Raw genomic sequence first — 8,480 nt, 5'->3', positions numbered from 1 at the left:
CGCTTTTACAGTTTCGAAACCGCATACGCGAAACGGGTTGCATACAGATTCATAGTCACCGGACAGTTCGCACGCAATGCAAAAACGCCACGCATATTTCGCATTTTCGCCGCCAGTACGCAATGCTACCGCATAGTACCAAGTACCGCTAATGTATAAACAGTAGCTCATTTAATAACGTGAATCCATGTACGATCACGGACGCTCTTTATAATGAGAAGATAGGTTTGTGATTGGGCCAACGCTATGGGGATCCGGACTAACCACAGCCAACAGACTCTAAACATAGAAAAGCCAGACGAGCACTACGCGTATTTACTATCATGCTCAAACGAATACACCCTGATGTCTGAAATTGACAGACATGTGCGTAACCCGTTCATTAGCCCCCACGGTTATTTACTTGTCCGTCATACCGAGAATACACCCAAGATACATCCCTACAGCTCAATTAGTCGTAATATAAGCATTCTCGGGACAAACAATTCTCTGCTACAACACCCGTTATCAAAACATGTGACGTTGTCCTAACCAATTTGAGGCCCTATTCTTGCTTGGCATACCAATTTAGCGTGGCCGCCAGATTACCAGATTACGATTTCAATTAACATTTCTTAGTAATTATCAAATATATATGGACAAACTAACGGTTTACTATAAGCTAATCTACTTATTTAACTACAGAAGTGCCAGTTACTGTAGCATTCGGTCAAACTTTGTATAAATCAATAGGCTATTATGCCTTTAATCAAGCTCGACCCTAGCGTGCGCCGTGCCCAGGGGAGCCACCAAAAAAAATTTATGTCGGCCACCAAAATTTCCAAAAGTAAAATTTGCCCGAACGGGCCACTAAAATTTACAAGAGTTCGTCTATGTGATAAAAATAATGTTTCTTTTACGTCGCTAATCTCAATCAAAAGAGAGCAGCAATTCGCGGAGCGAGCGGCACACGTACGCCACGCTGCAGCCAACTGTCTCACCGCGGGCATACACCGGCCGCACGGTTTATCCGTCTACTGCAGCTGCAACAAGCCACGTTATTGCTTAGACTCGTATCTGCGCCTCACAGCTCTGCTAGACAATGTACACCTCGGCGGACGAACAGTTCGCCGCCCGAACCAGATACTAGCCAGAGTCCAAAATCTGGACGGCCCGCAGCCATAGCCCATAGTTTGCAACGCCACATACATGATTACATTGTATCAAGGCAACCAGACAATGTGTTCTGCGCTGAAATTTGATGCCGTTGGAATCAGATAATTCAAGGATGCCTCAATCAATCAAATTGTCAGTGTGGTTGTTAAAGACTTGTGCAAGTGCATCAGACGCGCCAAATTTCAAATAATATTAACAATACGAGATTGAAATAAAGATTTATAATGTTTTCTATTGATTTTTTCGGCCACCAGATTCATTTTCGGCACCAAAAATGAAAATCAATAAATTTATTGTGCCCGATCGGCCACTAAAAAAAAAGTTAGGTCGAGCCTTGCCTTAATGTCTCGAGGCTCGCGTACGGGATCCATTCGCCTTCATACTTAACCTGACAAGAATGTGCGTGCGCGCCAGATTACGAAATAACGCCTGATCCGAAATAAATTCACGAATTGAGAGTTTAGAGGAGCTAAGAAAAAAAAAAAAAAAAAAAAAAAAAAAAAACCCTAACCCCTAACCCATAAACCTAACCCTAAACCAATAACCCTAAACCTAACCCTAACCCTAATCCTAACCCTAACGCCAAAAAAGGCCATGAACGGACGACGCTAGCATACCTCCACCACTGCGTAAATAAACACAAAATGTATATTACTATTAGTATTTACTTACCAAAGTCTTAATGTTCTCTACTCTATTCGCCCTATATTGCTAACTGGCCAGCAAGAACAAGTCCCCACCAGCTACACCACACACGCCGCCATGACAGATATATAACATACATGCGTGCTAACCTCGCGCGCATCGACCACACTCACCTTTTAATCAGTTACAACTCCCGGTGTTCCTCAGTGACCAGCCACTTGCCAACTATTTTTAAATCGCGGAAGACTGCTGAACAAGCTACACCGCCCATGACAATCGCCTGCCACAATGCCCCCGCTCAAATCACAGAAATTCCTCAAATAACATGCGAAATGATCCTTCGCATGTACTATGAAGAAGGCGGCATCTAGCGGGAACGGGGGGGCGCTGATTAGCGCACGCACACTGGCGCAAGCAGTCTGCGTAGGTGCGCACGGGCCTGTGCCTGCACATTAAAACTTCTGCCAGCCAATCAGGGCGCAGCCGTCTCCGCTTCTATCATAGATAGCATGCAAGATCATTTCGCAGTATACTTTGAGGAATTTCTTGATGTGAAGCGCATTATGCAGGGCCCGATCCGCTCAAAAAGGCGCGGTGTAGTTGTTCAGCAGTCTCCGCGATTCCAAACGATAGCTTGGAAAGTGCGTCACCTGCAGGAACACACCGAGTGTAACTGACTGAAAACGGTGAGTTGTGGTACCGTGCGCGGCGAGTATCGCACACTGTAGTATACGTATATAGTCAATCGCGTGCTGTGTAGTTGGCACCTTCTGCTTGCCCGGAATCCGTTGTCAGTCAACTGATTTCGTGGACTGCGGATTTCAATTAGACATTTCTTAGTAACCAGCAGTGATATTGGACAAACTAATACGCGTTTGGCTATAAGGTAATGTACTTATTAACTACACACGGTGCCAGTTACTCTAGCATTTGTTAAAAATTGCATAATCGATGGGCCTATTATGCCTTTAAGATACGGCTACCGTACCCGTAGCCACTGCCGTTTACTTACCATAATTTTATTATTGAAACGTTCCAAGTCACGGCCACAGGCAAGTGTCTGTGAGTATGATTGAGTAATATTTACCTCTACTAGACTCTAGTTCTCTACCGTCTCAAACTTTGCGACATACCGGTAAATCCATCGACATTAGACAGTAAACACTCTTATCATAATATGCACACATGCAGGTCGATATCAACCGGAAGTACAGCGAACAACCTTCTGGCGCGCGGCTGAACCTTTTTCAAACAACAGGAAGCGTTCACTGGTCACTAAGACTAAAGTTAAGGTATATACTAATTATAACCATATACATATATATACAAAGACATTTATTTGTATATATATATTATATATATGTAAATTAGCCATATATCTAATATAGATCTATGATGAGACGTGCTCTTAAGCGTCTGGATGCAACCGGAACCGGAACCAGAACTTTTAGCTGGAACTACGAATAACTTAAACTTGTGAATTACTTGCAAAAATAACTTATAAGTTTTACTTACTTATAACTCATAGAGATTATAACTTATAATTTAACTGATAAGTAATACTTACTAATAACTCATAAGTTATGCTTCATCTATGCAAGAAGAAGTTCTGTCTTTAACGCCACGTCTTCTTACGTACATCCTGTTTTGCGAGCTTCCGCCAGGTAATGTTATTTAGTTGTAGGGCGTGGATTGTGTAGTAAGTTTTAGAATACTGCAATTAATACTCTAAGTAATACTCTAATTCCATTTATTGGAAAAATAAATGGAATTGGAGTTGGAGCTAACTATCCATGATTACGAACTGGATGTTGACTTAGAGATGCAGTTGAGGCGTTTTAATAAGTCGGTACGTCCATCCGCCATATCCCGGTGTAGACCAATATGGCAATAAATTGTGCCCTAAAATTTTTTATATTCTGATGTTATTTTAGGGCCCAATAGGGTGCAAATACACTTTATGACGTCCAGTATGGCGGCGCAGTATGGGGGCGCCTAACCCTAACCCTAACCCTAAACCTAACCCTAGGGTTATGGTTAGGGTTAGGGTTAGGGTTAGGGTTAGGGTTAGGGTTAGGTTTAGGAATCTTAACCCGGGTGCCCATAGGCAGGTAAATTCAGACTGGGTTAATCTCAGAACCGGTCTAGAATTGTTCGCGCAAATTATATCTTAACCTGTGTCCCATAGGAGGGTAAATTCAGACTGGGGTAATCTCAGACTGGTCTGGAATTGTTCGCGAAAATTATATCTTAACCTGGGTGCCCATAGGAGAGTAAATTCAGACTGGGGTAATCTCAGACCAGGCTGGAATTGTTCGCGCAAATTATATCTTAACCTGGGTGCCCATAGGAGGGTAAATTCAGACTGGGGTAATCTCAGACCGGGCCGGAATTGTTCGCGCAAACTATATCTTAACCTGGATGCCCATAGGAGGGTAAATTCAGACTGGGTAATCTCAGACCGGTCTAGAATTGTTCGCGCAAATTATATCTTAACCTGGGTGCCCATGGGAGGGTAAATTCAGACTAAGGTAATCTCAGACCGGGCTGGAATTGTTCACGCAAATTATATTTTAACCTGGGTGCCCATAAGAGGGTAAATTCAGACTGGGGTAATCTCAGACCAAGCTGAATTGTTCGTGCAAATTACATCTTAACCTGGTGCCCATAGGAGGGTTAGGAGGAGGAGGAGGAGGAGAGGAGAAAGTGTTGGAGTAGAGGGAGAAGGAGGGGGAGGAGGAGGGGAGGAGGAGCAAGAGGAGGAGGGGAGAAGGTGATGGAGATCGAATGAAGAAGGTCGTGGAGGAGGAGTAGGGGGCAGGAGGAGGAAGAGGAGGAGGAGGAGGAGGAGGGGAGAAGGTGATGGAGCTCGAATAAAGAAGGTCATGGAGGAGGAGTTGTGGGCAGAGGCAGGAGGAGGAGGAGGAGGGGAGAAGGTGTTGGAGTAGAGGGAGGAGGAGGAGAGGAGGCGGAGGGGGAGGAAGAGGGTAGGTGTTGGAGTAGGGGGAGGAGGAGGAGGGTGGGGGGAGAAGGTGATAGAGATCGAATAAAGAGGTCATTGAGGAGGAGGAGGAGGAGGATGAGGAGGAGGAGGAGGAGGGGAAGAGGGGGAGAGAAGCGGAGAAGATGATGAAGATCGAATGAAGGTCATGGAGGAGGAGTAGGGGGAGGAGGAGGAGAGGGAGAAGGTGATGAAGTAGGGGTAGGATGAGGAGGAGGGGAGAAGGCATTGGAGTAGGGAGAAGAGGAGGAGGAGGAGGATCAGGAGGGGAGAAGGTGATGGAGTAGGGGGAGGCGGAGGGGAGAAGGGGAGGAGCGAAGAAAGTGATGGAGATCGAATGAAGGTCATAGAGGAGTAGGGGGAGGAGGAGGAGGGGGGAGAGGGGGAGGAGCAGGAGGAGCGGAGGAGGTGATGGAGATCGAATGCAGAAGGTGATGGAGGAGGAGTAGGGGGCAGGAGGAGGAGGAGAAGGAAGAGGAAGAGAGGTGATGGAGTAGGGGCAGGAAGAGGAGGATGGGGAGGAAGAGGAGGAGGGGAGGTGATGGAGGAGTAGGAGGCAGGAGGAGTAGGAGGGAAGAAAGTGTTGGAGTAGGTGGAGGAGGAGGAGGAGGCGGAGGAGGAGGGGAGAAGGTGATGGAGTAGGGGGAGGAGGGAGGAGGGATGGGAGAGAAGGAGGGAGAAGCAGAGAAGGTGATGGAGATCGAATGAAGGTCATGGATGAGGAGTAGGGGCAGGAGAAGGAGGAGGAGGGAAGAAGGTGATGGAGTAGGGGGTGGAGGAGGAGGAGAGGAGGGGGAGGAGGAGGAGGAGCGGAGGTGATGGAGATCAAATGAAGACGGTCATGGAGGAGAAGTAGGGGGCAGGAGGAGGAGGGGAAAGGTGATGGAGTAGGGAGGAGGGGAGGAGGAGGAGGGGAGGAGGGGGAGGAGGAGGAGCGGAGAAGGTGATGGAGATCGAATGAAGGTCATGGAGGAGTAGGGGCAGAAGGAGGAGGAGGAGCGGAGAAGGTGATGGAGATCGAATGAAGGTCATGGAGGAGGAGTAGGGGCAGGAGGAGTAGGGGCAGGAGGAGTAGGAGCAGGAAGAGGAAGGGAGGAGGAGCGGAGAAGGTGATGGAGATCAAATGAAGACGGTCATGGAGGAGGAGTAGGGGGCAGGAGGAGGAGGGGAGGAGGAGGAGGAGGAGGCGAGAGGAGGAGGAGCAGAGAAGTTGATGGAGATCGAATGAAGGTCATGGAGGAGGAGTAGGGGGCAGGAGGAGAAGAAGGAGGTGGAGAGAAGGTGATGGAGTAGGGGGAGGAAGAGGGGAGGAGGAGGAGGGGAGAAGGTGTGGGAGGAGGGAGGAGGATGAGGGTAGAAGGTGTTGGAGTAGGTGGAGGAAGAGGAGGAGGAGGAGGAGGGGAGACGGTGTTGGAGTAGAGGGAGGAGAAAGAGGGGCAGGAGAAGTAGGAAGCAGGAGGAGGGGAGAAAGTGTTGGAGTAGGTGGTGGAGGAGGAGGAGGGGAGATGGTGTTGGAGTAGGGGGAGGAGGAGGAGGGGCAGGAGAAGGAGTAGGAGGCAGGAGGAGGAGGAGTGGAGAAGGTGTTGGAGTAGGTGGAGGAGGAGGAGGAGGGGAGGTGATGAAGGAGGCGTAGGAGGAGGAGTAGGAGCAGGAGTAGGGGGCAGGAGGAGGAGAGGAGGAGGAGGAGGAGGAGGAGGAGGAGGAGGAGGAGGAGGAGGAGGAGAGGAGACAGTGATAGATGAGCAAGAGGTGAGAAGGTGATGGAGATCGAATGGAGAAGGTGATGTGGGAGTAGGAGGAGGAGGAGGGGGAAAAGGAGTAGGAGGGGTATAGTTGAATTATTCACATTATCAGGAGTAGATAACAACATATGTGTTTATTCTCTGTTTATTCCTGATTTGTGATGCTATAGCCATTAATACTGATTAAAATTTGCCCACTATTGTCTTGTACAACTATATCTGACAAAGGTAAGTTACCATTGAATCAATGCACTGCATTTATGGCATGTATTTTGTTTCATAATTAGATTTTTTGTTTTATGGTTGATTTTATCACATATAACATTCACGGATCGAATGCTTCGATTCACGAATCGAATGATTCAATTCACGGATCGAAAGATTCAATTCACGGATCGAATGCTTCGATTCACGAAATCGCGATAAACTTCGATTCACGGATCGAATGATTCGATTCACGGATCGAATGATTCGATTCACGGATCGAATGATTCGATTCACGGATCGAATGATCGATTCGATCGACGATTCGTTCAACGGATCGAATGATTCGGAGTTCACGGATCGAATGATTCGATTTCACGGACTCGAATAATTCGATTCACGGATCGAATCATTTGATTCAGAGTCATGAGAGTTTCACAGTTTCAGAGGGACGAGGTACATGGGAGGGAGAAAGGTGTACAGGAGGAAGGAGAGAAGGTAGAGGACGTGGAGAAGGTATTGGCTAGGAGGAGGGAGAAGGGTGGAAGGTAGAAGAGGTATGAGAACGAGGGAAAAGGTAGTGGAGGAGGGGAAGGAGGAAGAGGTAGAAAGGAGTACAGGAAGGAGGTCGAGGAGGAGGGTAGGTGGTCGAGGAGGAGGGTAGAAGTGGTGGGGGAGGAGGGGAAGAGGTAGAGAAGGAGGAGGTAGGAGGGGGAGAATGTGGTGGAGGGGAGGGGGATTGGGAAGTAGGGGAAGAGGATGTTAGTGGAGGGGAGAAGGTAAAAGAGGGAGGAGGTCGGAGGATGGTGGGAGAAGGTGGAGAGGTAGAGGAGAGTGGGAGAATGTGGAGGAAGTAGAGCGAGGAGAAGCTGGTGGAGAAGGGAAGGAGGTGGTGGGGAAGGAGAAGGGGAAGAAGGGGGAGGAGGTAGGAGGAGGGAGAAGTGGCTGAGGAGGAGGAGGAGAGGTGGTGGAGGAGGGGGAGGGTGAGGAGGAGGGAGAGGAGGGGGTCGAAGCGTGGTAAGTAAGTGAGAGAGGGAGTGAGGGGGGAGGGAGGGAGAGAAAGAGGGAGCGATCGAGGTGTCTTGTGCTCACCGGCCGGCCCGCAGAATGCAAATATATTGTAAGCGGGCAAATCCCACACGCCAGGAAGTGATGGCAATGCGGGAACGCAACCAGTGTCAGGGGCAATGTACAAAACAGAGACGGGAACGTCATGTCAGCGGTCGTAGCGGTCGGGCCCGTGATCAAAGTAAGCCGTGGCTTGGGACAAAGCCGGCCAGCTGGAAAGCACGTAATTCCGTGAATCGAATGATTCGATTCACCGATCGAATGATTCGATTCGCGGATCGAATGATTCGTAGTAGTAGATTGTAACATAATTATTTGATATCTCCTGCTTATTATGAGCTAAAATAGTATAGTATATGTATTAGTTATCGCAGGCACTACGGTCCAAACTCTACGGTACAACGCTGACTGCGACTGCGGCAGTCTCATTTTCCCAATGCTACTGCGCTTTACACGCAGTGCTACTGCGCATGCGCACGACGTGCTGGGGTAATTTCAGACTGGGGTATAGTGCGTTCGATTTGCTTCCCCAAGTTAACCTGGGTCTACTCGGGCCAGCCCCAAATACGTTTGATTTGGCAGTCACGTGGTATTTTTGCGTTACCCGGGTGAGCCGAAGTGACCGCTAGCTGAGCACTCACTGGGGAAGTATCCCACAATTCATG

General features: G+C 48.5%; 2 protein-coding genes across 9 annotated transcripts in view; one reads left to right on the top strand and one right to left on the bottom strand.

Moving 5' to 3' along the window:
* Window positions 1-3,439, bottom strand: part of LOC106809610 (palmitoyltransferase ZDHHC23-like) — a 21,046-nt gene extending 17,607 nt beyond the window's left edge. Inside the window, exon 1 of one of the 6 annotated variants that reach the window (XM_014812753.1) lies at window positions 3,368-3,439. The gene's annotated coding sequence lies outside the window, so the exon portion shown is untranslated. Of the gene's footprint in view, window positions 1-2,812; window positions 3,168-3,202; window positions 3,214-3,367 lie in introns of those variants that run through there. The other 5 variants (XM_014812755.1, XM_014812750.1, XM_014812751.1 and 2 more) reach the window with 5 other exon arrangements.
* A 6-nt stretch (window positions 3,440-3,445) lies between these two features.
* LOC106809609 (annexin A7-like) overlaps window positions 3,446-8,480 on the top strand; it is a 19,479-nt gene continuing 14,444 nt past the window's right edge. Inside the window, exon 1 of one of the 3 annotated variants that reach the window (XM_014812748.1) lies at window positions 3,446-3,464. The gene's annotated coding sequence lies outside the window, so the exon portion shown is untranslated. The other 2 variants (XM_014812747.1, XM_014812749.1) reach the window with 2 other exon arrangements.

The sequence above is a fragment of the Priapulus caudatus genome, unplaced genomic scaffold (assembly GCF_000485595.1).
Source record: "Priapulus caudatus unplaced genomic scaffold, Priapulus_caudatus-5.0.1 Scaffold367, whole genome shotgun sequence".
Classification (NCBI taxonomy): domain Eukaryota; kingdom Metazoa; phylum Priapulida; class Priapulimorpha; order Priapulimorphida; family Priapulidae; genus Priapulus; species Priapulus caudatus.
This window is presented reverse-complemented; position numbering and strand designations above follow the sequence as displayed.